Here is a 27,426-nt window from a genome sequence, read left to right as displayed (position 1 = left end):
TGTCTTTTACCGACATCTTTATAATCTACATATCATACTTCTCAAGATATGGCAACATCATACTAAATTAGAAAATCAATTTCTTGACATCAATGACAAAATAATAATATCAAGACAGTAAACATCTTTAATCAGTTATATCCATAATCATCAACAACCTTCTCAATATCCTTATGAAATGCCAACAATCTTTCATTGTCTGTTATAAAACTATATTGCCAACAATCTCCCCCTTTGGCATTGATGGCAAAACCAATTTATTTGACCTTAAAAGATTTGGATTGCTGTGATTCTGAAATGCCGAAATGCTCTCCCCCATACATTTGACTTCTCCTCTTCTCTTCTTTCCAATCTGTAGTCTGCTCAGTTTTCCTTTAGTCTTCTCCCCTGATAGGTCTTCTTCCTCTATATTAGTCTTCTTCTCTTTTGTAGGTCTTCTCCCCCTTTGACAACAATGCCAAAAAGTAAAGAACTAAAACATAATTACTTTCTCTAAGAAGTGATTTCCTACTATTGTGTATCAACTGAGTCTCGGTTAGAGCATTTGTCTTCAATTCCTGTTCCATGTAATATTTCATGTACACCTTTAGAAAACATCCTAAAGTGTATAAATCAGCATCAACTCCCAAAAGATATGCGATAGAGTCATCGGATTGATGCTTTCACCGAACTCGGTCAGTGAGTAGAAGATAGGGGTAGGACCCCTAACTTACTTATGAGATATTCAAAAGTGTCCCTTGGTAGTGGCTTGGTGAAGATATCTGCTATTTGTTCCTTTGTGCTAACATACTCCAACACCACTTTCTTCTCTTGAGCTTCTTCTCTAAGATAATGATATTTGATAGATATGTGTTTTGTCTTAGAGTGCATAATAGGATTCTTTGAAATATTAATGGAACTAGTATTGTCACATAATATAGTTACTGGCTCAATAACTTTCTCATTTATACCTTCCAACAATTGTTTAATCCATGCAATGTTGGTACAATTCAATGCTGCAGCAACGTATTCAGCTTTTGTTGTTGACTGTGAAACACATCCTTGTTTCTTGCTAAGCCAACTCACTAGTCTTTCTCCTTAAAAGAAAGCTCCTCCACTTGTGCTTTTTCTGTCATCAAGGTTGCCTGCCCGATCAGCATCAGTATAAACTTTTAAATCAAAATCATTTCCTTTTTGATATACTAAGCCATAATCCTCTGTGCCTTTCAAGTATCTAAAATTTCTTTTGATTGTTGTCATGTGTGTTTCCTTAGGATCTGTAGAGAATCTTGCAACTATACCTACAACATGTGCTATATCTGGTTTGCTGTGAACAACATATTGTAGCTTTCCAATCATGGCTCGGTAAAGTGTCTCACCAACAGATCCAGATTCATCATTCTTTGACAATTTATAGTTGGTAGGCATAGGAGTACTTACTGGTTTTGAATCCTCCATTCCAAATTTCTTCAAGATTTCCTTTATGTACTTGGATTGAGTAATGAAAATCTCATTTTTCATTTGCAGTATTTGTAAACCTATAAAATACTTTATCTCACCGATTAATGACATCTCAAATTCTTTGCTCATTTCATTTCCAAAGTTCTTGCATAAAGAGTCATTGCCACAAAATATAATATCATCAACAAATATGGCTGAGATCAGTATTCCATTTTCATCATTCTTCATGTACATGTTGTTGTTCTCACTCGTCCTTATAAAACCAATCTTAATCAAATAAGAGTGCAATCTTTCATACCATGCTCTTGGTGCTTGTTTCAAACCATATAAAGCTTTGTTCAATTTACATACCTGATCTTTATTCTTGTCTTCAACAAATCCTTCAGGTTGTTCAATAAAAACTTCTTCTTCTAATATTCCATTCAGAAATGCAGATTTGACATCCATTTGATATACCTTGAAATTTTTGAAAGCAGCATAGGCCAACAATGTTCTTACTCTTTCAAGTCTAACAACAGGTGCAAAAGTTTCACCATAATCAATTCCTTCTTCTTGAGCATAACCTTTGCAAACTAGTCTTGCTTTGTTTTGAATGACCTCCCCTTTTTTATTTAGCTTGTTTCTGAAAATCCACTTTGTATCGATTACATTTTTGTCCTTTGGTCTTGGGATTAGTGTCCATGTGTCATTCTTCTTGATTTGATCAATCTCTTTTGTCATAGCATTTATCCAATCTTCACTGTTAAATGCCTCTTTCACTATTCTCGGTTCAAATTTAGATATCAAACATGTGTTTTGTCTCAGTTTGTTCCTTGTCATCACTAGATCATCCTTATCTCCTATAATCTGACTTGGTGCATGATGTCTTCTGACATACTTGGCTAATACAGGCTCGGTAGGCTTTGTATGATCTTCTTCATCACTTGGTAACTGGATATTTTAATCATTTTCTTCAACAGTCTTCTTTGTAGGACTTATCGGTTGCACATAGACAAATTCATCATAGTCTTCTGGTTCCTCAGAATTTTTTTCATCATTTCTTTCTGCAAATTCATCAATTTTCACATTTGCACTTTCTACTATTTTGTTAGATGATTTGATCAGACATTTAAATGCTTTTCTTCTAGAAGAATAACCTAGAAATGTCCCTTCTTCACTTTTCTAATCAAATTTTCCATTTCTATCATCTTTATGAACATAGCATCTACTTCCAAAGATTTTAAAATAACTTACATTAGGTTTCTTATCATACCAGATTTCATATGGTGTCTTCAAAGTACCTTTCTTCAATTGAACTCGGTTCAAGGTGTAAACTATTCTGCTCATTGCTTCTCTCCAAAATGTTTGTGGCACCTTCATTTCAATCAGCAGTGTTCTAGCACAATCCACAATAGATCTGTTTCTTCTCTCAACTATTCCATTCTGCTGTGGAGTTCTTGGTGTAGAGACTTGTCTTTTAATACCATGATCATTGCAAAATAAGTTGAACTCATCATATGTGAACTCTCCTTCTATATCTGATCTAAGACATTTCAGTTGTCTTCTTGTTTCATTTTCAACTCTTGCCTTGTACCATTTAAACATTTGAAAAGCTTTTGATTTTTCCTTTAAAAATATTACTGGCATCATCCTTGAATAGTCATCCACAAATAATATGAAATATTTATCACCATAATAAGTTTGAACTTTCATAGGACCACAAAGATCAGTGTGCACTAGATCTAAAATTCCCTTAGAAGTGACTTGTAAAGCTTGATCTTGTCATCTTACCCATCTGGCATCCTCGACACATAGCATTCTCAGGTTTTTCAAGATTATCAAAATTATCAAAATTATCAAAATTATCAAAATTTACCTATTCTTACCCATCTTGCTTATTTTGATCAGATTATCAAAATTTACATGACAAAACCTTTTATGCCATAACCAGGTATCATCAATCTTTGCATACAAACACTTATTAGGAGTTGAGTCAAGGTGAAATGTGTTACCTTTTGTTTGTGTCCCAGTAGCAGCTAACTTTCCATTCTTGTCATGAACTTTGACAATTCCTTTCTGAAATTCTATTCGGTAACCTGTGTTGTTTAGCTGTGCTACACTCAACAAATTGTATTTCAAACCTTCAACCCAATAAACATCATTGCATCTTGCATTATCAAGAAGTGTTATAGATCCTTTACCTTTCACCGGACATGGTGCATCATTACCAAATCTGACATATCCTCCATCATAATCTTCTGACATAAAAAACTTGTGTTTATCTCCTGTCATATGATGTGAGCATCCACTATATATAATCCAAGTATCATTAGTGTTTATGTGAGATATTTGGGATTTTTCTTCATACCTTTCTTCATTTGATCCATCCTTGATAGCCACATAAACTACTTCCTCTGTATTAGTTTCATCTGATTTAGCATCATTGGATTCCTCATCAGCTATTAGGCATGTCTTTCTATCTCTTCTTCTAAAGTCTCGGTGTCCTCTGTAATGATTATCTTTCTATCTATCATCTCGGTAATCTCTCTTTTCAGTAAAATCTTTGTCAGGACAGTTAGAAGAAAAATGTCCTATCTTATCATAATTGAAACATTTCAAAGGTAGCTTTCCTTTATACTTACCTTTGCCTCTCGGTAACCTTTTGGCTAATAGTGCTTCAAACTCTTCTTGCTTTCTGATTTCCTCATATAATTTGTGTACTGCCTCCATGTTCTCATGAAATCTTTCACTTGCTCCATGATCAGAAATGAGTCAGAGAATTAAATATTTTAATCTTTAATTAATTTTTGTTCTCATATAAATGTAATAACCTTTCAATACTGGATTGTCTTTTCGACTTCCGATGTAAACATAAATGTGGTGGCTATTCAGCTTCTTTGAAAGCTTATAAATAAGCCCAATTCAAATCCAATTGCAAGGAGTTGGAGAGTTATGGAGTTACAGAGTTATAGGCATACGCTCCTTCACAAGATTGCCTAAATTGTACAGGCTCAGGCATACAACTCTCTTTTACAAAGTTTGCCCAAATTGGATACATTCCAGGCATACAACTCTCTTTTACAGAGTTTGCCCAAATGGGATAAATTCAAGGGCACACAACTCTCTTTCACAGAGTTTGCCAAAAATTGTATGGTTCTTACAAATTTTCAATGAAATGAAATTTTATATGATTTGTTATGTGTTTACAATACCACAAATTCTGCTTTGGGTATTGTCCTCTGAATTGACAAAATAATTCAGATCACTCCACTATGATCTCCTTCAGAGTAATTATACTTTCTTTCATTGTAATCATTAGATTCATCAAGATGAAAAGAACTAAATGCAGATTCAACTTTATTTACCGAAGATCCACTGTTATCAAAATTACTTAACTCAAATGCATGTAGCTTACCAATAGTAGCATCTAAAGAAACTGGCATATTAGGTATAGACCTCAATTCATTGATTGCAGAGACTCAGATTGCATAAGCTAGTAGAAGGGTTCTTAACAACTTACTTGTTAAATCCTTTTCTTCAATAGTTCCACCTCCTCCTTTGATTTGATTGACAATCTCCTTTAGTCTTGTACTATACTGAGTCATGTTCTCACCTTCATTCATCCTCATAGATTCAAGTTGTCCTCTTAGACTATCTAATTTTTCTCTTTGAACATGTTCATCTCCTCCATATACTGATCTGAGCTTATCCTACATTGCCTTTGCATCATTGTAGCCTTCTAGATCATTAAACTCTGAATCAGTCAATGCAGATGTTATTTCAATCATTGCTTGAATATGTTCTTGCTTTGCCTTTATCTCTTCCATAGTTAATGGATAGGTGCTCGGTGTAACAAAATCATTCTCCAGATAGTATACAACATATTCTCCAACTCCTGATAGATGTAGCTTCATCCTTTTCTGCCATGTAGAGAAACTTGACTTGTTCAACTTCGGTGCATCCCTCTTATACATTTTTGGATCTTTAACTCAAGTGCCTTTAAACTTTCCTTTTAGAGTCCAAAATCTCTAATACCAATTGATAGTTCTGTTACATAATATAAGTACATATCCAATAGCTAACAAGATGAGAGGGGGGGGTGAATCATACAAACTTAATCATCCATAAAAACATTAGATTCAACGTCGGTAACATATATTTCAGTAATATAACCAAAACTGTTAAACATGTAAACTCAAAAGCATATAAACATCATAAACCTCATAACACCAGATTTAACGTGGAAACCCAAATAGGGAAAAACCACTATGGGATTTCGGACCCACTAAGAAATATACTCTTCTCGAGTATGCTCAGTTAAAAGCAAATCCTGTTAAAGATTACAAACACATTGCTAGATGTGACCCGGTTAAGGGATTTCCCTCAAATCTGTTAGAATCTTCATTTTGTTAGAAGTGACCTTGTTAAAGGATTTCAAACACTCAATCAAAATGTCACCTTGCTAAAGGGTTTTACAAATAAGACTGTTAAGTTCACTCAGTTAAGAGATTTTCTATCACTTTCACAAGATAACAATAATAAAAATCTATCTACAACTTCACATCTAAAATGCTAAAGCAAATTCTTATTTGTTCAATACAATCTAGACATAGAACTAATCTTGTCTATCTATTGGCCTTCTATACTCTGTTATTCTAACAGGTCTTCAAGCTTATGTGCTCAGTAATCACTATGTAGCATCCCTGTGCATACACTTTCCCGCATACATTGTTTATCAACAGTTTCCTATTTATAAACAATTAGGTAACCACTTAATCTCCTTGATCACATTTCCCATGATCAATCATAGCCATCAGATCTTCGATCTTGTCTAGGTTCAATGCATCTTTCGATTTGAAAATGTTTTACCCCACCTTGGAACTTGCATATTAGTCTTGGAACTTGTGCCAGGGTATTGCAGTTCAATATGAGCTATAGATCTTCATGCTGACTTTTCATTGCCTTAGATTCGTTAACAAACTTCTTCCACGACTCACCAATCATTGATCAGTTCGAGCTCATCAGCTTCCTTCATTAAATACTACATGTAAACATTTAATGATTTTTGTTATAGCTCAGTTACAACTCCGTAACAACTCGGTGAATACTAAACTTCACTCAGTAGACATTCCGCCTTCATTAACCAATAGCGATAACCTTAGGGTTTACCGACTAGGTTCCTTAGGGTTTACCGACTAGGTTCTTTGCTTGGTAACATAGTATAGCATTAACCTTTACAATTTACAACATATGTATGATGTTAAAACAATCTAAAACATAATGATCTCATCATTGTTTGACTTGGTACTAGTTGCCCATTGAATACCTTATTCATCCCCTTATTCATCATATTCTTTCCTGTGTCTTTTACCAACATCTTTATAATCTTCATATCATAATTCTCAAGATATGGCAACATCATACTGAATTAGAAAATCAATTTCTTGACATCAATGACAAAATAATAATATCAAGACAGTAAACATCTTTAATCAATCATATCCATAATCATCAACAACCTTCTCAATATCCTTATGAAATGCCAACAATCTTTCATTGTCTGTTATAAAGCTATATTGCCAACAAATGCATTAAATGTTTACATGCGATATTTAATGAAGGAAGATGATGAGCTAGAACTGATTAAATGATTGGTATGCCGTGCATGAAGTTTGTTAAGAATCTAAGGCAATGGAAAGTCGGCATGAAGATCTACATCACAGATTGAATCACAATACCCTAGCACAAGTTCCAAGAAATGCATGCAAGTTCCAAGGCAGGGTAAAACATTTTTGAGGTCGAAAGATGCATTGAACCTGGACAAGATTGAAGATGTGATGGCTATGATTGATCATGGGAAATGTGATCAAGGAGATTAAGCGGTTACCTAATTGTTTATAAATAGGAGACTGTTGATAAACAATGTATGTGGGCAAGTGTATGCATAGGGATGCTACATAGTGATTACCAAGCACAGAAGCTTGAAGATCTAATTGAATAATAGAGTATAGAAGCCCAGCAGATGGACAAGATTAGTTCTATGTCTATATTGTATTGAACAAATAAGAATATGCTTTAGTATTTTAGATGTGAAGTTGCAGATAGATTTTTATTACTATTATTTTGTGAAAGTGACAGAAAATCTCTTAACCGAGTGAACTTAACAGTCTTATTTGTAAAACCCTCTAGCAAGGTGACATTCTGATTGAGTGTTTGAAATCCTTTAACAAGGTCACTTCTAATAAGGTGAAGATCCTAACATATCTGAGGGAAATCCCTTAACCGGGTCACATCTAGCAATGTGTTTGTAATCTTTAACATGATTTGCTTTTAACTGAGCATACTCTAGAAGAGTATATTTCTTAGTGGGTCTAAAATCCCACAATGGTTTTTCCCTATTTGGGTTTCCACGTTAAATTTGGTGTTATGAGGTTTATGATGTTTATATGCTTTTGAGTTTGCATGTTTGACAGTTTTGGTTATATTACTGAAGTATATGTTACCGAGGTTGAATCTGATATTTTTATGGAAGATTAAGTTTGTATGATTCACCCCCCCTCTCATCTTGTTGGCTACTAGATCTGTACTTACATTAAGTATTAGAACTATCACAATCACCTACAATGTCTCATTGGAGTGTGCATATGCCAACAATCTCCCCCTTTGGCATTGATGGCAACACTCATGAGAAAATTCAAAAGTGTATCCAAAACTTGTAATCCAAAAATGTTTCCAAAAATATGTTACCAAAAATATAAGAGCTCCCCCTGAGTAGATAAGTCTTTTGCCGATTATTTTCTCATACTACTACTCCCCCTTTGGCATCAATGACAAAGGTTGTCAAGGTGTCAGTAGAGTTGTATTCTCAACCTTGTAACTGGGTGATTACAATTTGAAAAAGATCTCCCAAAATCAATTTTATACTTTCCATAAACTTTTTGCTGTCCTTTATTGCTGTCCCTGTTCTTTGAACTGTACCGGTGAGGTGTTGCATATGCTTTGCCAGTGTTTTCTATCCCTGTACCAATGCCTCAGATATTTCCTTCCGTAATGATGCTAGATAGTCCAATCTTGGACTTAGTTTTAGTCTCAAATTCTTTGCCTTATTTACTATTCTCTCCTTTTCTCTTTCTAACTTAAGTAATTTTTCCTCAAAACTTGTTATCCTTCGCTTAAAAACTGATAATGTATCAGGTGAGTTAACAAAATTGTCTGCAAGTTTATTGATTTCATCTTTTACCTTGCTCATTTTCTTATCTATGTCTACTGTCAAAAAGTTTGTCTTGCAAGTATCTTTATACAGAGTTTTAAATTCCTTTAATAAGTTGCATAGTTCTGGTAGAAGTGTCTCAAATTATCTAGTACACTTCTTTATCTGATCTTCAAGGAATTTTTTCTTTTCAATTTCTACCTTATTCTTTAATGTCTCTTCCTTTATTTTCTCAATAGTCATTGTGTTCTCAGTGATGTATTTACACAAAGTATCAAGTTATTTTAAAGAATCCTTATTGTCTATGTTGCAGTTAGGTGCTATTACCTTCAAAATTGGGATTTTATCATCTATAGCTTTATAAGCCTATGAACTACAATCTGTTATCCTTTTGATGGAGTCCAAAAGTACTTCAGTTACATTTGTTGATTTGTAGCCTGCTGAGGAGGAACCAACATTTTGAATTCCACCGGTGGAGGAAGTAACCAAGCTTGTAGTGACCTCTGGTAGGTCAGTCTGTGTTTCCATTTCTTTAAGAAAAGGCTTTTTATCTTCTCCTGTTGTCGGTGGCACTGTTTCCATGTGAACCTGTTCTTGTTTTGAAGCATGTTGCTCTGCTTGTCTCTTTGTTTGTTGCTCTGTTTTATCAACTTCAACTTTCCTTTTAGTATTGTCAATGCTGTCAGTTGTCGGTGGCTCACTAGCCATATCTATTTTGTCGGTTGTATCTTTGTCTATCACAATGTTGACCTTTTGTGTATCAACATCAACTGTGTATAGTACCTCAAGATTAGGATTAGTATCCTTCATGTCCATGCTCTCATCTGTCGGTTGATCTTCAGTAGTTGTTACCGGTGATGCAATTTGAGGTAGTGGGGATAAGTTATCTTTTACTTTGATACTTGGAGGTCCACCAACCTTTCTTTTTCCTTTGTCCATTTCCTTCTGGTATACCTTTAATGGTTTGGGGTTCCTGTACTCTTCCTGTTTTTCTTTCTCAAAAAGGAATATGTCCCATGCATTTTTTGTTTCCTCTATTACTTCATTCACTTTTCCAACCATTAATGCAACATGCCGGTGTGTAGTAGAGAATACTGATTGGTTGGCTTGTGCAATTAAGTCATCTATCTCCTTAGGTGAATTTACTGGATAAACAACAAGTAACTTTTCAATTTTGATTTTCTTATCAAGCTCTACAACAACTTGTCTTCTTGCTTCCAGTCTTTTGAACAATTCATCTAGTAGATCATCTATTACTTCCATTATGAACTTCTTATAGATGTCCATGTGTAAAATAACACTATTTTCAACTTGTTCTTTTTCATCTACTGACGGTGTATCATAGACCTTTCCTATGTTCTTGAGTTTCCCTTCCTCTGTGATTTCATATAGCAATTTGTCAAGAGGGGCCATGTTTTGTTTAGTCTTCTTCCTCTTTGGTGTCAAATTTTTCTTTGGTGTTGTCTTTCTAACTAGAGACCTCACTGCCTGTTGTTTTTGTCTAGTCCTTCTAGGCAAGGGTGTGGATGTCGGTGAAGGATCCCTTTTCCTTACAACTCTTTTGAAAGTTGCAGGCATGTCACTCTCCAAAGAAGTGGCTACCGATGATAGGTGAGTTTCAAGCTATAGAGTTCCCAACTCATCCTCAGTGATACCGGTTTGTTTCAGTATATCTTCTTTAATAGCCTTAGCCTGTCTGGAACCTCTTCTCACAACTGCTTCAACCTTTTTCACTCTCTTCTTAGATTGAATTTATTTTTCAATGGTCTTAGCACTACCAAATACTTCTTCCTTGGTTCATTTGGTGCTTCCAGAAGTGCTTTAGCATAGGTTTCAATTATATGATCATCAGTCTCATAACCCATCTCTGTTACCCAGATTGTTCTAGGGATGGCTGCTTCCATCCAAATCTCATCCTTTTTTATTACAAAACATATATCATCCTTGTATTTGTTAACAATTTCTTGTGATAGTCTGATCCTTTTGTTCATCCTAACCTTTAGTGCTTGAAAATAGTCATGAATGTTCTTTTCTTTGTTCTCACCCATGTTATTGAATAGGTCTGTTAACTATTTTCCTATCGGTATATCAAATCCAAGGTTCTTATGACCAATACCGGGAACCTGTTTAGTTATGTGTAGCATCGGGCATACAAGTAGATTTCCAAATCTAAAAGTTCCTTTCTTATCCTTCTTGATTTTTCCTAAGTTATCAGTCAACTCATCTTTTAACCATTCACATACATCAATTTTTATATTGTCTTTAACCATGTCATAAGCACTTTTAATGCATAAACTAGAAACTAAGTTAAGTCTGTTTGCATGAGTTGATTTGTACCCTAAAATCATGGTGACAAATCTCACATCTATATCAGTCACATCATTAACTCTCAGAGACCTTCAGTCTGATGTTGCACCAGTTAAGTTTATTACTAGGTCATTAGAGACCTTCTTAGTCTTGTCTGGTCTGTTACCGATGGAAGGTAACCCTGTTACTGCTTTCACAACTTCCTTTGTAATTTTGTGAATTGAATCAAGCCAAAAGAATGAACCATGTACCCTTCTTAAAGCTATCCTAATCACTTCCTTGGGAAATGCAGGAATGCAGAGGATTTCAGTGAATCCTAGGGTTTCAACAATTTTATGTTCAGGTTTTACATTGCCAGAATTGTCACATATATCAGTCTTATACATGCTTTTAATTTCTTCATCTCCTAATTCCTCTATGTTGCAATGAATATATATTCGGGGATCTTCTGCAAAAACAACTCCCTTTGGAATTTGGGAAAAAGCACCTACATTGTCATCCTTCTTAGCTACCTCGGGGACTAGTTGAAATACGGGCCTAGGGCATTTTATAACCTCGACTACTGTAGGGTTTGCTATGAATTCAGGTGCAGAGGAGGATGCCATGATAAATACCTTTTTCTACCTTTGGATGGATTGATTTCTGAAGTGCTTTGCCTCTTTGCTTGAAATGCCTTCATTCTACAAATTTTGCGCTCTACGAATGTTTGAAATCATAGTGAAATGAAATGGAGCCAAAACCATAAATTTATAATGTTTATTTTTCCAACTACCACATTTAATGTATGCTGGTTAAGTAGTCACTTAACATTGTCTGTCAGTATAGAAGTAATTTCCAACTTCTCACCATTAACTGAGCAATTTATAACATATGTTTCATTGATTGCCAAACCCTTAAGAAGATTTTCTTCAATTTGATGAAGAGCTTCCTGCCAGTGGAGTATTACTCTGTCCTGCCAGTGAAGCACTACTTTGTCCTGCCGATGGAGTGATGACTAGTTCTACCGGTGGAGGAGTATTCCCAACAATATTTAAGTCTAACTTTCTAATCCACTGTTTTGAGAATTCTTGCTTAACCTCTTCAACTTTTTCTTTTCCTTTCAAACTAGGACCTTTGTTGTCTGTCGGTGATCCTTTACTTCTATAGAATTTTGCAATATGCCCAATCTTGTTACATGCATAACAAGTCACATTATTTTTCTGAATAGCTTTCCCATAACCTATGCCGATTTGTGTTCTGCATTGATTAGATAAATGTCCAAATCTTCCACAAACATAACATCTCACATTCATTCTGCAATGTTCAGAGTTGTGACCAACTTTGTTGCATTTTTGTTAGTGAATAGATTTTGCTCTTTGCATTTAAATGATTAATTTTAGGACTCTGTTACCTTCTTTTAAGAACAAATGGTTCATTGAACAGTTGGATAGGCATTTGTTCAATCACCTCCCTTTGAATTTTTGCCTAGGTACAACTCCCTATCTAGATTTTTCATAAAGTGTGTTTTTGTTTTTATATTTATATCCAAATGAAAGCTTTTAACCAGAAAGCATATAAGGCCACCTATATCATTCTTGGATGAAAGGCTATAACTTTCCTCATATCTCATAAATAATGAAAACTATCTTCTTAAATTTCAAAGTATATAGTTACAGTAACTGAAACAAAGTTCAATATACTTCTTCCAAATAAAGACGAATAGATTCAGAGAAAATGAATGGACTCGCAAACATGAATCTTTTCTAGAGTAAACAACACATTCAAAGGAAAGAACATCAGAGGAATAGTGAAAAACTGCAATGAAATAATCAAATACTATTTCTTGGTCGGATGAACATATGCAAAGACATGTTATCTATTCAAATTCAAAATACACATCTTTCTTCTCCCCAAAAACAATATCACCAGATTTCATATATATATCTTTATGCAATCAAAGACATAATGATATATCTGCTAATCTTTGTCCACCACAGATTTCAACCATCTGATTCCTCCTTTGATTAGGAACAGAAAAATACCAAAACAAACACACATTCCAGTTTTTTTTAAATCAGTTCCTAAAAATCTAACCCTTCTACCATCGGTTCTACTTAATTTATAGTCTAAACGGGGGGGGGGGGGGGGTCTCCCTAAAAACTCGACCACTCCCTAATAAAACAGTTACGATACCAATAGAAATTATTTTGGGACATTTGTCTTGAAGTTTTTGCATAACTATGAAAAATGTTTTTTTTAAAATATAAAGAAAACTAGCTCAAAACGGATGTATTATGTTATATCTCATCATCACCCTCTTCTCCATGTTTGCGAGCATCATGAGCGGCCATGAGTTCTTGGATCATTGATTGGCTTGGGACTTTCATTACATTAAGCTTCGCCTTTGCCACCTCTTTATTCCACCTGTGTTGCACCATTTTCTCTGAGTGCTTCAACAGCTGATCATTCCCAATGAAAACCATAGATTCGATCCTAGCCACTTTGGTTATATCCTCCAGCATGAAACTACTCCTAACTCTAATCTTCTCCATGTTCAACCAGAATGACTTGACTTCTTCCTGTGTACTTGCTCCACAGATTCCTAGTTCCCAGTCATGATCGAGATTAACCACTTTATTATCCTTGACAATACTGCTCCACAAATCCTAGAGTTCATAGACGGAGGTTTTTGCATCTGTAATTACTGACTGAAAGGTGAGTACCCGCCACATGATAGTTTTCATTAGCATGAAAAGTTGGCATTCATTAGATACCAGCTTAATTGAATGTTCTGTCAGAAACCTGGTAGTTCCGTACTCTTCGATTTTGGTAAACAAAGGCAGGACATTTTGCCATTTGTGCTCTTCTTTCTCCCATGGTACAAGCTGATTTTGGAATTCAAAAATTAGGCCCTGTACCTCATCACACAACTTCCAGGAGTTGGTAATGTATTTTTCACCATCTTTAATTACTTGTTCAATCCATTTTTCAACCGCTTCAGCGATGCTCTTAGCCTGTTGAACTTGATTCATAAACTTCTTGTTTTTCAGAGAAGTTGGGTCAAAATTCTCAGTGGCATGGGATATTGGCATTGCTCCAAGTCAACCAATGCTATCAATGAACTGAGCCAAAACACTTATATGTCTTTTAAGTTCTCTTTTCTCTCGTCCATCCTTCTCTGATCGGGTAAGCATCTTCTTCGCTGACACTTGGAAAAAATGGTTATCTATATCCCTGCTCATCTTTCCCAACTCTACTTTTGTTATTTCAAAATCCTCAGAACCAGCCTCTTTGTTCTCATCTTTCGGTTTTTAAGAGGCAATTTCCGCCATCCATTTACCACTTTCCTCATCATTGTTTAGGTGTGCGGTGGTCTTGAACCTCTTTGGCTTTGGATTCTTCTCAGAGTACTTGGCAACCATCTCCTGAATTGGAATGGTCACAAGAAGAAAGCTCCTTTTCTTGTTCACTAAGGTTGTTAACCATTTAGGAGTCGCAGTAGAATGAGAAGTTCCTTCAATCATTTTTTAGGGTGGTGTCATAGCCACAGTCACCGTTTGGGAGTCTAGAGCACAAGCAACTTCACCATCCAAATCTTCAATTTCAAAGATCTAAGCTTCAAGCACGACATCTTTGACTCCCATATCCTTGACCTGGTCCATCCTCCTCTGGGCGACACTATGTGATCGAGTATGCCAAGGGGTACTGAAATCCAGAGTTGGGCTAGGTCTGCGTCTAGGCTGAGCCGACTTGATTTCTTTACCTGCACGAACAAGAGCACTGTTAGAAGGATGTTTTGGTGAAGACATACTTCTCGTAGAAAGAGACTTGGTGACTGGCTTCATTGCTTTCTTCTTGACCACCCATGCCACGGTTCTTTCCAGAACTCGTTCGATTCTCAATTGAATGTCATCATTTTCCTCCTCATCCCAATTAATTGGGGGCATTTCAGTCTCTGCTTGGGCTAAATACCCTGGTTCAAATAGTTCAAGATAATCTTCTTCAAGCCCTTTAATATCTATCTTTATTTGCAGAGAAATAACCTGTTCCAACACCAGTCTCATATTTTCTCTTTTGAAGACTTCAAGTTCATTTGAACAGTCTTCCTAGAAATCTTCTAACTACGGTGTGGGGAGATAAGGCATTAAGCCAAGGCTCCGAGAAAAACCTTTGTTGTCAAACCCTTTTCTTTCAGCATATAGAGAGAAATTAAAATTTCTAAGGTCTGCTCCTATACTTAGTGCATCAAACATTGAATTATAGGATAACACTCCCAAATGTATTGGAAAATGACCTTCCCACTTGTCCTTAGGTTGTGCCTTCTTGACCATGGAAGTCAATTGTCTACATACTTCTGCCAGGACAAAACAATCAAAATAGAAATGCGGAAGCTTGAAGGGTTCCTCTTCAAAGCCTCCAACTCATATATAGCAAAAGCGTGGGAACTGGATGTAAAAGCTTCCGAACTTCTTAATCAAGGACTGTGCATCATCTGAAATCTATTTGGCTTTTGTACCTTTCAGTTCATGACACATACCACCCAGGAATGCATTATGTACCCTTCTGAAATCTTGTAGGGCATTGTCTTTTTGTAGCATTGGATAAAACTCATACACTGGAACATCTTCCTCAATGGGCTGCTTGGGTATACCCGTTAACTCCTTAACACAGGCCAAACAATACAAAAGATACGAGGACCTGAAGAAGTTTTGTTGAAATTGCTTGGCTAGACTCAATTGCTCTCTCATTGAATCAGCAATTAACTCCGCCCAATCCAGATATTGTTTTCCTTCCAGAACTAATTGTACATAGCAATATATCCAATCATCAAAGCTATAAGCTTTGGTAGAACATCTGGCTCGATGCAACAGAAGCATTACATCGTGGATATGTGGCAACATGTGGTTCTTGTTAGGATTTTTAGGCAGTCTAGAACCACCTCTCTGAGGGACCTTCAACCAAAACTTCGCCACATTATTCCTGTGTCCAGCTCTATCTGCATTGAACTCACTAATTGACTGAGCAGGGGAGAAATTAGAAAACTTATAATCCGGTATTTTGAACACTGAAGCAATCACTTCGTAGTTAATGGTGAGAAGGGTTTCGCCGTTATCTCTTTTAATAGTTTCAGATACAGGGTCATATCTGGCAATACACTCCCAAACAAGCTCCGGACAAGGAATTGCTGGAGGAAAGGCTGCAGCTTCTAAAAGTCCACTACTCAAAATCTCTATATAGAAAGACTTATCAACACCCCTAAACACCCTTTCTTTCAAATCTTCAAGGTTCTCACCCTTCAGGTCAGTATCACTAACTATGGCTTCTGTGGACACCATGCTAAAGACGTTTCCAAACAAGTGCAGGGTGGACTTCATGATTTCAAAACAAGAAAGCCAAACTTGATTGCGGTGAAACCTTCTGTATGAGAGAAAATGCAAGGGAAAAGACTAGAGAAAATAAGGAAAGACTCACCTTCACAGCTGTATAATCGGACGACGGCTAGCGGCAACAAAAACTCCTATCTAGGGACAATATAAACACAAATCTAGCAGCAAGAAGCAAACACAGAACATAAATGATTTTCATACCTTATAGAGAAAGGTAATAATACAGACACATTAAATGCAATGATTTCACGATTTCATTCCGAACGCAGCAAATTGATAGATTAGACCCCCACACGCATGCATTGAATGCATGGCGGTGTACTTTAAGAAACTGCCAGTTCTCGAAACATTCACTTACTTTGAAAAAGCCAAAGAACGACATCACTTTACAATATGGTTCCACCTCTCTGTATTTAGCAATAAATGCACTTCTCGAAACATTAGAAACTGCGGGACCCATCAGCATTGAACCCATGTGAACATCTTGAACCAACTTCTTGAGTGTTCAAGTAGTTCAAGATGTACGCCGCATCAAACTGTTGACCACTTTGCTATGTTGAACACGTTGAACATATTTGAACCCTTTGAACTTAGTTCAACAAGTTCAACACAAATGTTATATCACCGAACAAGAAAAACTTTATTAAAGAGCCGCTGCAAAAACTTAGAGAAAATGTTTGTACGAAGAACCTTTTCTGAACACCTCAGAACCTATTGAACCTAAATGAACATCTTGAACCTAGTTCAGAATGGTTCAATGCGTTCAAGGAGTACAATGAATTGTCCGAATTTGAATGAAAATGACTAGAGAAAGGACTTGAGGCCACATTTAAGGACTTGAACCAAGGTAATATGGTATGAACTAGGACTTCAACATAAAAAGGAAAATATGACCCATTCTCAGCATGAAAAATAAATGACGCGATAACAATTTTGAACATTGACCAGTGGGTGTGTTGATATTCTGATAATTTCTAGATCTACATTCATTTTCTCTATGACCATACTTATTATAATTAAAGCATTTTCCATTGAATTTATAAGCATTAGGTTGCCTTACCGGTTTGCTATGATCTTGAGTGTTTGCAATACCAGAGCTTTTACCAACTTCAAAGCCAATTCCAAAAGTGTCACCTTTAGGTTTTTGATTCTTCAACAAGTTACCAAGTTCCTCTGAGCTTTTCTTGAATTTTTCTTTATGTTGATTTGCAGTATCAAGTTCTCTTTCTAAGACTTCTTTCTGCCTCATCAGTTCATTTGAGTCATTCTAAGTGTGCATCAGATCTATCTTCAATAAATCATTTTCATAGCTAAGTCTTGTGTTCTCATTTGTTGCATCACTTAGTCTTCTGGTCAATTCTTCTTCATTCTTCTTCCTATCTTCAATTTCTTTACAAAATCTCATAGTCATATCCTGCATCTCATTCTTTGTTGTCATGTTCTCTTGTTTTAGCTTGTTTATCATATCATTAAGAGTTTCTTTTTCATCATTCTCATTTTGCATTTTTTCACAAAGTTCTCTTCTCTTATTTCTTGAAATAGTAAGATTCTCTCGAAGTGCCTGAATGATATCCTGAGCTGCCTTTAGATCATCTTCTAGTTTGATATTTTTCAATTTCTCTGCATCATAGTCTGAAAGAGCTGCTTCTAGTTGCTTTATCATATTTTCCATATCTACTGGTGTCAAGATCTTCCTCAAGATGTTAGGCTTTTGAAAATAGAGGACCAAGCTCTGATACCAATTTTTAGGATTCCCACGGATACTGAGAGGGGGGGGTGAATCAGTATCTAACTGGTGAATTGAATTTCTTAACTTAAAACATGTAGAACATATTATAACAGTGTACCGGTATGCAAGAAATAATGCAATAAATAGAATTAAAAGCAACCACATGAAAAACACACCATAACACAATGATTTAACGAGGAAACCCGGTGTGGGAAAAACCTCGGTGGGATTTGTGACCCACAATATTCAGTTACTGGCCAATAAGAGAATATTACTGCTACAAGAGGGGCCTGCACATGCAGGAAGGCCAACTGCCTAGAGCTCACTGCTCAATGGGAAGTCTCACTGACTTACAATGATGGATTATACAAATCCAGTATCTTGTATTGCTTCAGAATAGCATCTATAATGCCAGATCCAGTACCGGTTGCTGCTCTGCTTCTTACATAAACCCTTAACCTATAATTCGCATAATAGGTTGGCCTTATTTCGCCTAAATATGATCTTCTTACTTACTTTACAAATGTTCTACAATGATCTCTCTTATATAAGTCATTTTACAATGATGCCAAGTCATCTTACAAAGATTTTACAATAATAAACAAAATACAATATAACAAAAATCTTGTCGGCCTCTATGTCGGTATGCTTCCTTTCTCTTCCGGTGTTGGTGGTCTGAGTGTCGGTGTAGAGTCTGATCTTGCTAGTGCCGGTGAACTATCTTGCCAGTGTAATGCCTTGCCGATGCCATAGGATTGCAAGGTTTCCATCAATGACAAAACCTTCAATCACCTACAATGTCTCATTGGAGTGTGCATATGCCAACAATTTGTGCATACTTTATGTTTCATTTTGAATAATTACAAGTTAAATTTTTGTACCCTTAAGGCAACTCCCTTTTAAGAGTCGTGATGTATGCTTTATGTTGTATTTTAAATTGAATGCATCCTCATTATAAAAACTAAGCATATGTATATATTTTTTCCAGGTCTCTCAGAGTAGACTTGGCCTAAATGACTACTACTGTTTGTGCATAAGTTATGTTGTATTTTGAGAGATATATCCTTATTATTATAATTTAAATAGACTATTTTTTAAATTTTATTTTAGGTCTTCCACATGTACATGGCATCAATGAATACTATTATTTGTGCATTTACAAATATGTTTAAGGTTAAATTTTTAAACTTTACTTGAGTAAAGTAATATTCTTGCACTTGAATGTTGAATTATGATTGTGTATTTTATACAATATGTTTTTTTTTTACATGTCCCTTAGGAGATGAAGTCAAAGATTTTAGATAAGTCTTCTTGATTACAATTTATGTAATATACATAAATGAGAGACTATTGGTCAAATTTATGAATGAGATAATTATGTTTTAATAAAGTTCTATTCAATATATTATACATTCTTTGGGGTAAATTTAATTTCATACATAGCACACTAGTTCTACTTGTTGGACCCCACCATACCACCTACTTTGTTCCTTACACTTTTCTCTTATCATCATTGTTATTGAAATGGTATTTATATATTTAAACCTATGTTTTGATACTTTTCTCTTATCATCATTATTATTGTAATGGTAATTATATATTTGATTATATATTTTGTGTATCTATGATGATTAATACTTTTTAATTTAGTTTAAAATATGTTATAATTATAAGATATGTTTTGATACTTTGGCCTTATCATCATTGCTAGTTCATGATGTACACCTTTATTTTATTTAATCACAAGTTATTTAAATAAAATTCCATAAATAAAATTTCAAGTCCACATAATCCATATAAAGTTATTTAAGCACAAGTTTCATAAATAAAATCTCAAGTCCACATAATCCATATAATATCTAATCTACATATATCTGGATGGTAACATGATGAACTCCACATTTTATCTAATGTGCATATATATGTAGTCAAAAAAATATATATGATCTAATCCTATTATGCAGCTATCCATATATATAAAGTATGTGCACATCCAAGACAATATAAAAATAAGTACATGTGTACACAAATGTGTAAAGTCCATAAAAAAGTAAATATCATATAAAATAGTACATGTACATCATATCAGAGCCAAATAAATAGTAAAATCTAAGTGCTATCATCAATAACATCTCATGGTCTCTTCTCCCCAAGATGTGGACCAGATCGACCCGTCTCATCCTGTACAAGGAAAACATAATATTAAAATACTTGATTATCTATTGAAAGATAATCATTTATCAGATGCAGTTGGAATTCATAAATTAAGTTACAAACTTACCATATGTGTGTGCACATCAACTCTAGTAACTTGTTCTGCATGTACTATATGCTCAGGAGTTGTGCCATCATGTATACAAGATAAGAAACATGATATAACGAACATGAACACATACACGTGTTTATTTCTTTATTAAATAAGAATGAACATTTATAATTTGATTAAATAATCACATAAGAAAATATTGTACATAAGGTTGCTCATCTCCTCTAGCAGTATCTTGTGCACCTTGACATGTATGCACATTGAAATCAATGCCAAATGTAGTGCCAGCTAAGTCTTGTACAAGGTCAAATTCAAAGTTTCCAATTAAATGTCAAATTAAGAGTCAAAATAAGCTCAAATTAAGTATTTCATATTAAGACATCAAAGGATGACAATGGACATTCAAATTGGCTCTAATAAAAATGATAAGGATAACCTATCCTGATAGTAGTGTCCACCTACAAACATGCATTTAATGAAAGCATGTTTATTGAACATATATATGTGTATTAAATAATTTCAAGTTAAGTTACAATGTTGTAAGAACATATTTAATTTATGAATTCTAAGATACATAAAATAGATGGTGTCACAATTGTCACACCCTCTTCTCGATGTGATGTAGAGGGTCCCTCATGACCTAAAGCCTGGAAAAAGAAGCATTCAATGTATCAACATAAAAATTTATATTGTATACGATGATAACATATTAACTTAAAAAGCTAGTACAATGTCTAGATAGAAATTGATACTATACCCCAAAAGGTGTGCCAAGCTATGTAGGAGTAGATGCAATATTGACTCGAACATTTGGTGTAGTCCTTATCTACATAAACCAAATTTATTTAATAAAGTATTAGATTGTACATGTATATATGTCTATACCTGCTCAAGATGATCATCAGAGCAAAGAACATCCATATATGATGTCATCATAGTATCATCTGCTGCATCATGCTTAGCTGCAACTAAAGTGGATCCTAGATTAGCAGTAGGACCTACACACATCTGATGGTAGCTCGTACGCATATGTGGCATCGATCGAGGAGTGGATGCCATGTGTTCATCTTGCTCACTCAGGTTACCTGTGAGGGAAGTCAAAGAATATAATGTTGAAATGAATGATGTATTCTGCACATCTACAGGAATCAATGGAGCAACAAGTGGAACCAAGGGTGGATCTGGTAGGGGATTATTAGTGCATGCCCCTAATCTATGTTGTGACATTCCACCACTAACACCCTGGAATGACTTAATATCAAAATAATTTGGTTTTTTGTGCAATACAAACTCACAATATAATTTCTTCAAAAAATATAAAGGGACCTCATAATTACGATGTGGTGGATAATAAAAAACCATCCACCATCTATCCTAGAAGTGTCCAACCATTTCTGGACGATCACACCACCTAATTTAAATTCTTTTCTGGGTAGGTTGCATTGGTTCTTTTATTTCTGGGTTAGTAAAATAAGGACATAAATAAGATTTGGTTATTCTAAGATCAGTGATCTGCCTATAAGTTAATCCATCAGCATAAAAATCATGCACCTCTTGTCGTTGTCTATGAAATTGATCTAATTGAGAATAAATTGATCTAACTGACTCGACAACAATTTGCATTGATTTTGCAAACTCTAGAAGATGGGGGGGGTGGGGGTAGGGGTGATTGGCTCATTTTAGATTGAAGTAACATTTTGTTCAATAACTTGTAGGTTTTCATTAATTCTTTCTCTTAAATGAATTTCATCTAATCTAGGGGGTGGAGGTGGAGGTGGAGGTGGATGTGGAGGAGGAGGGGTTTGTGGTGGGGGATTTTCACCTAACAATTCATCCATGTAAAACATATCCATCATAACAAAGAGCTCCTGGATATATAAAGATATACATGAATTATATACAACTCTATGCCGAAGAAGAATCTATTTTAGTTTTTAAAAAAAACATTTATAAATAGTAACATTTCTATGTTATTGAATGAGATACACATGAAATATAATATAATATTGGACTTAAGAAAATATACATGTACATACTATTGAATCTTTAAATATAAAATTTGCACACAAAACTTAATAAAACTTTCATTGAAACTTCACAAATCTATTATATATTCAATTTAATGCATTCATTTCTTGTAAAATGCATCAACTATTAAAATCAATATAAAATATTTCATACATGAACTTGTAAAAAAATTAAAATAAGATAAACATATATAAAGTAATTTATATAATAAATAATTAGTCACAATTTAGTAAACATGTTGAATTAGTACTTTGTGTTGGAATAGTACTAATTGTATGCTGAAAATGTGGTATCAACCTGCGGGAGGAAACAATTCAAACACACACATGAAACAATGCATTAGAGGTTAGAAATCAATCAAAACATTTAAATGAATCTAAACTCTTTAAATCATTCCATGCTCCTCTATCTCCAAGGATCTTCAATATTCAAGGTGGCTCTCAGCTTGGAAGAGCACTTGATTCTTTCAGATGACAACCTAAAGAATGAGATTTATGATTCTAAGATCTAAATGGAATGCAACCAAGATCCTAGTGATGATTTAGATATGAAACTAGATGATGATAGGATGCAAGATATTGATATGAAGCTTAAACTAGTATGAAAATGATACTAAGATGAAGCTAACATGATATATCTAAGAAGAATGCTATCAAAATGATCTAACACGCTATTCTATCAAATAGAGATAATATGCTTAATGTTATGAGACTATAAGTTTGATGCACAAAGACTTTTTTGTTTGAAGAAGGAATGGGCTCTATTTATAGGGAAAATAGGGCAATGGATGGTCAAGATTGGATAATCTTAACAAGGGCTAGGATTGAAAGTTAATCAATCGATGTTCACAATTCTCACCAATGAAATGGTGACAATTGTCAACAAGAGACTACTTGAGAGATGTAAGAAGCATTAAATGCTTGAGAAGACCTCATGGTTACCTTAGAAGGTAAGGGTTAAGATTAGGTTAGGGTTATCCAATGGATAAAGGTTTTACCCAAAGGATAAACTCTTGTGCAAGGGTTAAAGGGATAACTATGGTCAAAGCAATGAATGCTTGATGAGACCCTTGGGTTAGATGAAGGTTGAGTTAGTCAAAAAGTCTCTAACCATGCTACTAAGGGTTAGTTAACCATTAATGGTTTGAAGACTTTGGGGAAAAATTTGTAAGAGTCCTTCCAAATTTGGGGGTATTCAACAAGTTAGCTTGTTGAAGGCATAAAGGCTTTAATGCGTTTTGAAGACTTTACTCCAAATTTGAGAAGTGACCTCCTCAAATTTAGGGAAAGGGGATAATGGATGGGTTTAGGCTAATTGATTAGGATTAGATGGATTCTAGATGAAATTAGGAATAGGATTAGGATGCAAGTGGGAGATGTAGGAAAATGCAAGTGGGTGAGGAAAATAGAATTTAATTAAAATAAAATTAATTTATTTCAATTGTGGTTGCAACTTGCATTTGTAGGATTTTGCAAGTGGGGGGATTTAATTAAATGGGCTAGAAGGGGGATTTTAATTAAATGCAAATTTAATTAAATGGGCTAGAAGGGGGATTTAATTAAATGTGAATTTAATTAAATGGCTTAGATAGAAGAATGGTATATTAATTAAATCTTAATTTAATTAATTAGAAGATTTAAGAATAATTAAATGAATAAAATTCACTTAATTCATTGTGAAACTTTTATGTGTCTACATTTTGCCCCTCTTTGAGTCGATATGTGATCACATGTTGATTCAAAGAAAATTTGCCAGATATGCTGTCAGAATTTGTCGATATGATGCCCCAGATTTGATGATTGATATTGATGATGCTCCAGATATGAAGAATTGATTTGATATGAAAATTTGATATGAAACTGATATGAAATTGATGTCGAGATTTGATATGATAAAGCCCCCTCGAGAGATAGTTTGTGCACAAAAGGCATGAATGATCTCTCAAAAGAAGAAGAATGATATTTGAACGATAGAAGAGTGGATAGTGATGACATGCATGAGTTTGATAAGATTGATTGGATTGAGATTAAGATTGATCAGATTAAGATCAAGTCTGGTTTCAGGTATGACACCTCCTATATAAGACATGGATGATCGAGCGTTTGGTTTCAGGAATGATACCACCTATTGTTTATGGTGAAAATGGATAACAATAATAACAAAATTGAAAGGCTAAATGAATTCAACCACCAAACCCTAGCCTAACAACAACAAAGATCCACCATAACATATGAAGATTACCTAAGACAATGCAAATAACTCAAAATCACAAAGATTATACCATCACATGTCCAATAGGGTTTTGATCTCCATTCTTCCTATCTCCATTGATCTTGCTTGATATATTTGCTCTCAGATTTTTATATGCACAAGAGCTCAACAAAGAACGGAATGTGGTTGCAAGTAGGATCGTAGTGTAGCCAAGTCCTCCAAAATTGTTGATTAGTCTGAGTGATTAGGGTTTGACAATGAAGAAAGCATCTCCTTAAATAGAAGACACAATAAGAAATGGAGGGTTAAGATTGAGAGGTGTAAAAAGAGAGGTCGACTAGGATTAGAGGGTAGGTAAAAGAAATACCAAAATAATGAAAGAGGTAGGTAGTGTATGAATTAAGAGATGAATGACATGTGTCATGTGTAGAAAAAGATAATGAATTAATTAAATAAATAAAGATTTATTTAATTAATAGAAGAAGTAGGACAATTAAATAAATAAAATATTTATTTAATTTAGGAAAGGGATAATTTAAATAAATAAATGTATTTATTTAAATGAGAAATAAGGCTAGAAGAGGATAAATGAATTAATTAAATAAATAAAAATTTATTTAATTAATAGAAGAATTAGGCTTAGATAATTAAATAAATAAAATATTTATTTAATTAGACATGACAATTTTGAGTGTCTACATTTTGCCCCTCTTTGAGACAATGCGGCTTGTCGCGTTGTTTCAAAGAAGATAAGATGAACTGATACAGAGTTGCCCCAAGATGGGAATGATATGCCCCCTTGAGAGATTGGATGAAAATGTCTGAAAAGATTGCAGACAATCTCTCGATAAGAAAGATGGGATAGAATGGACTGATCAGATAAAGTGACAAAGTCACGGGATAAGGAAGACTAACTCGGGAAATGAGAGCTAGGGCAATCTATAAGATAGACCACGGGGGAAAATACATCCTCATTGTCATCTACACCGTCACAAGAGCATAGTGCAAAGCGAAAATAAAGCAGCAACAGTCAGCAGCGATGGCTTTTGTTCACAGATTCAACCGTGTTCGCCGATTCTAGAGGCCAACGGAGGTAGGAGAGCCAGTGAGTACCACAAAACCTCCTCGTACTTTGATGCATTTATTATTGTCATTAATTCATACTAGGTAATGTAATAAATGCGCATTTATGTCAAGAAAATGTGTTTGTGTCCAAAAATGTGAATTTGTGTCTTCCAGGTCAAATCGGCAGTTCTGTGATGAACATACGTTGTCGATTGGATAAGCTGCTGAGAGGATACACTCAAGAAGGTCCTCTAGGGAAGACTAAGATAGATCAAGGCACTTTGTGATGAACAGTGAGTACCAAGATAGAGTACTTTGTGATGAACAGGGAGTACTAAAATATGAGCAGCACTTTGTGATGAACAAGGAGTGCAAATGTGAGTAACACTTTGTGATGAACAGTGAGTGTCACACACGTAGTACTTTGTGATGAACAAGGAGTACTACTAGGATAGATAGCAACACTTTGTGATGAACAGTGAGTGTCACTAGGATAAATAGCTATGTGCATTTAGATAGCGAGTAGCATTTTGTGATAAACAGTGAATGCCACTATGACTGACATGATTTGATTTGCTTGACTGCAGGAGTACTTGCCGATGCTGGAGTCACGGGAGAGATTCCCATCGACTCAGAGGTTGCGACCTGAGTTGACAGCCGAGGACTGAGCTGCGATTGAGGTTATGGGATTGAGATACATTCTGTATGTGCTTGAGTTTTGGGTGAACATGGGATTGCTGACTGCACTGGCTGAGAGATGGCACTCAGAGACTTGTAGTTTGCATTTGCCGATGGGTGAGATGACAATCACCTTGGAGGATGTATATAGGATTCTACGGATAGCGATCGATGGGGAGTTAGTACCCTATGATCAAGACAGAGATAGGGATGCACTGAGACAAGTGTTCTAGGATCCAGGACTAGGGATGAGGGTGGGACATGTGGCATGGGATACCATGACATGGATAGGATTAGCACTACCAATAGTGTTGACAGGAGTTATCAGTGGGTTCCTCTGTCTGGATAGGACGACACGAGGGGTGGCTGCAGGGGACACAGGGGCCATGAGAGTTGATCTTGGGGTGGGTCCTTCTAGGGCTCAAACTCCGTCGAGGCCAGGCGGCTCCGAGGGAGGGAGTTCATCATAGCCTTAGAGGGCTCCCTATGTATCAGTATTGTACCATTTTTGTATTGTAGACACCTGCAGGTGATTTTGTAGCCATATGATTCTTTTAACATCATTGTATCATGACACTTTTGATTATATATGAGAGATGATCCATTTTTGCGGCAACTATATGCATGTGTACCTTATGTGATGAAATGTTCTTATGTGATACATGTTTTATGATATGGATGCTTATATGATGCAATGCAATATATTTTTGTTCTTTTTATGTTGTATATGTGATGCATGATGCAAATGTGAATGTATGTAATGCAAATGAATATGATAATGCAAATGATTATTTACATAATGAAAATGTGAGATGTGCTAACATGTGTTGTATGCAGGATGTGATGCAATTGTGATATCTATATGTATGTATGAAATGCTTATATGTGGTGATGTAGGTGTAACTATATGAAATGCAAATGTTTTTGGTGTGTCATTATACTTAGTCATGTGATAGCGGGCTACGCGGACTCGAGAAGGATGATGGAAGTAAATCAAGAAAAGGGGATGGAAGACAGAAGATATGAATGTGAAAGAGCTTCTTGTGCGTTATCATCATTGAGCTTTATTATGGCAGAATAGGTTATGACAATCGAGGCATTTGTTCGGCCCAGAAAGTCATTGTACCTGTTTGCATGGAGATAAGAT

Source organism: Cryptomeria japonica, chromosome 7 (genome assembly GCF_030272615.1).
Source record: "Cryptomeria japonica chromosome 7, Sugi_1.0, whole genome shotgun sequence".
Lineage (NCBI taxonomy): Eukaryota > Viridiplantae > Streptophyta > Pinopsida > Cupressales > Cupressaceae > Cryptomeria > Cryptomeria japonica.
This window is presented reverse-complemented; position numbering follows the sequence as displayed.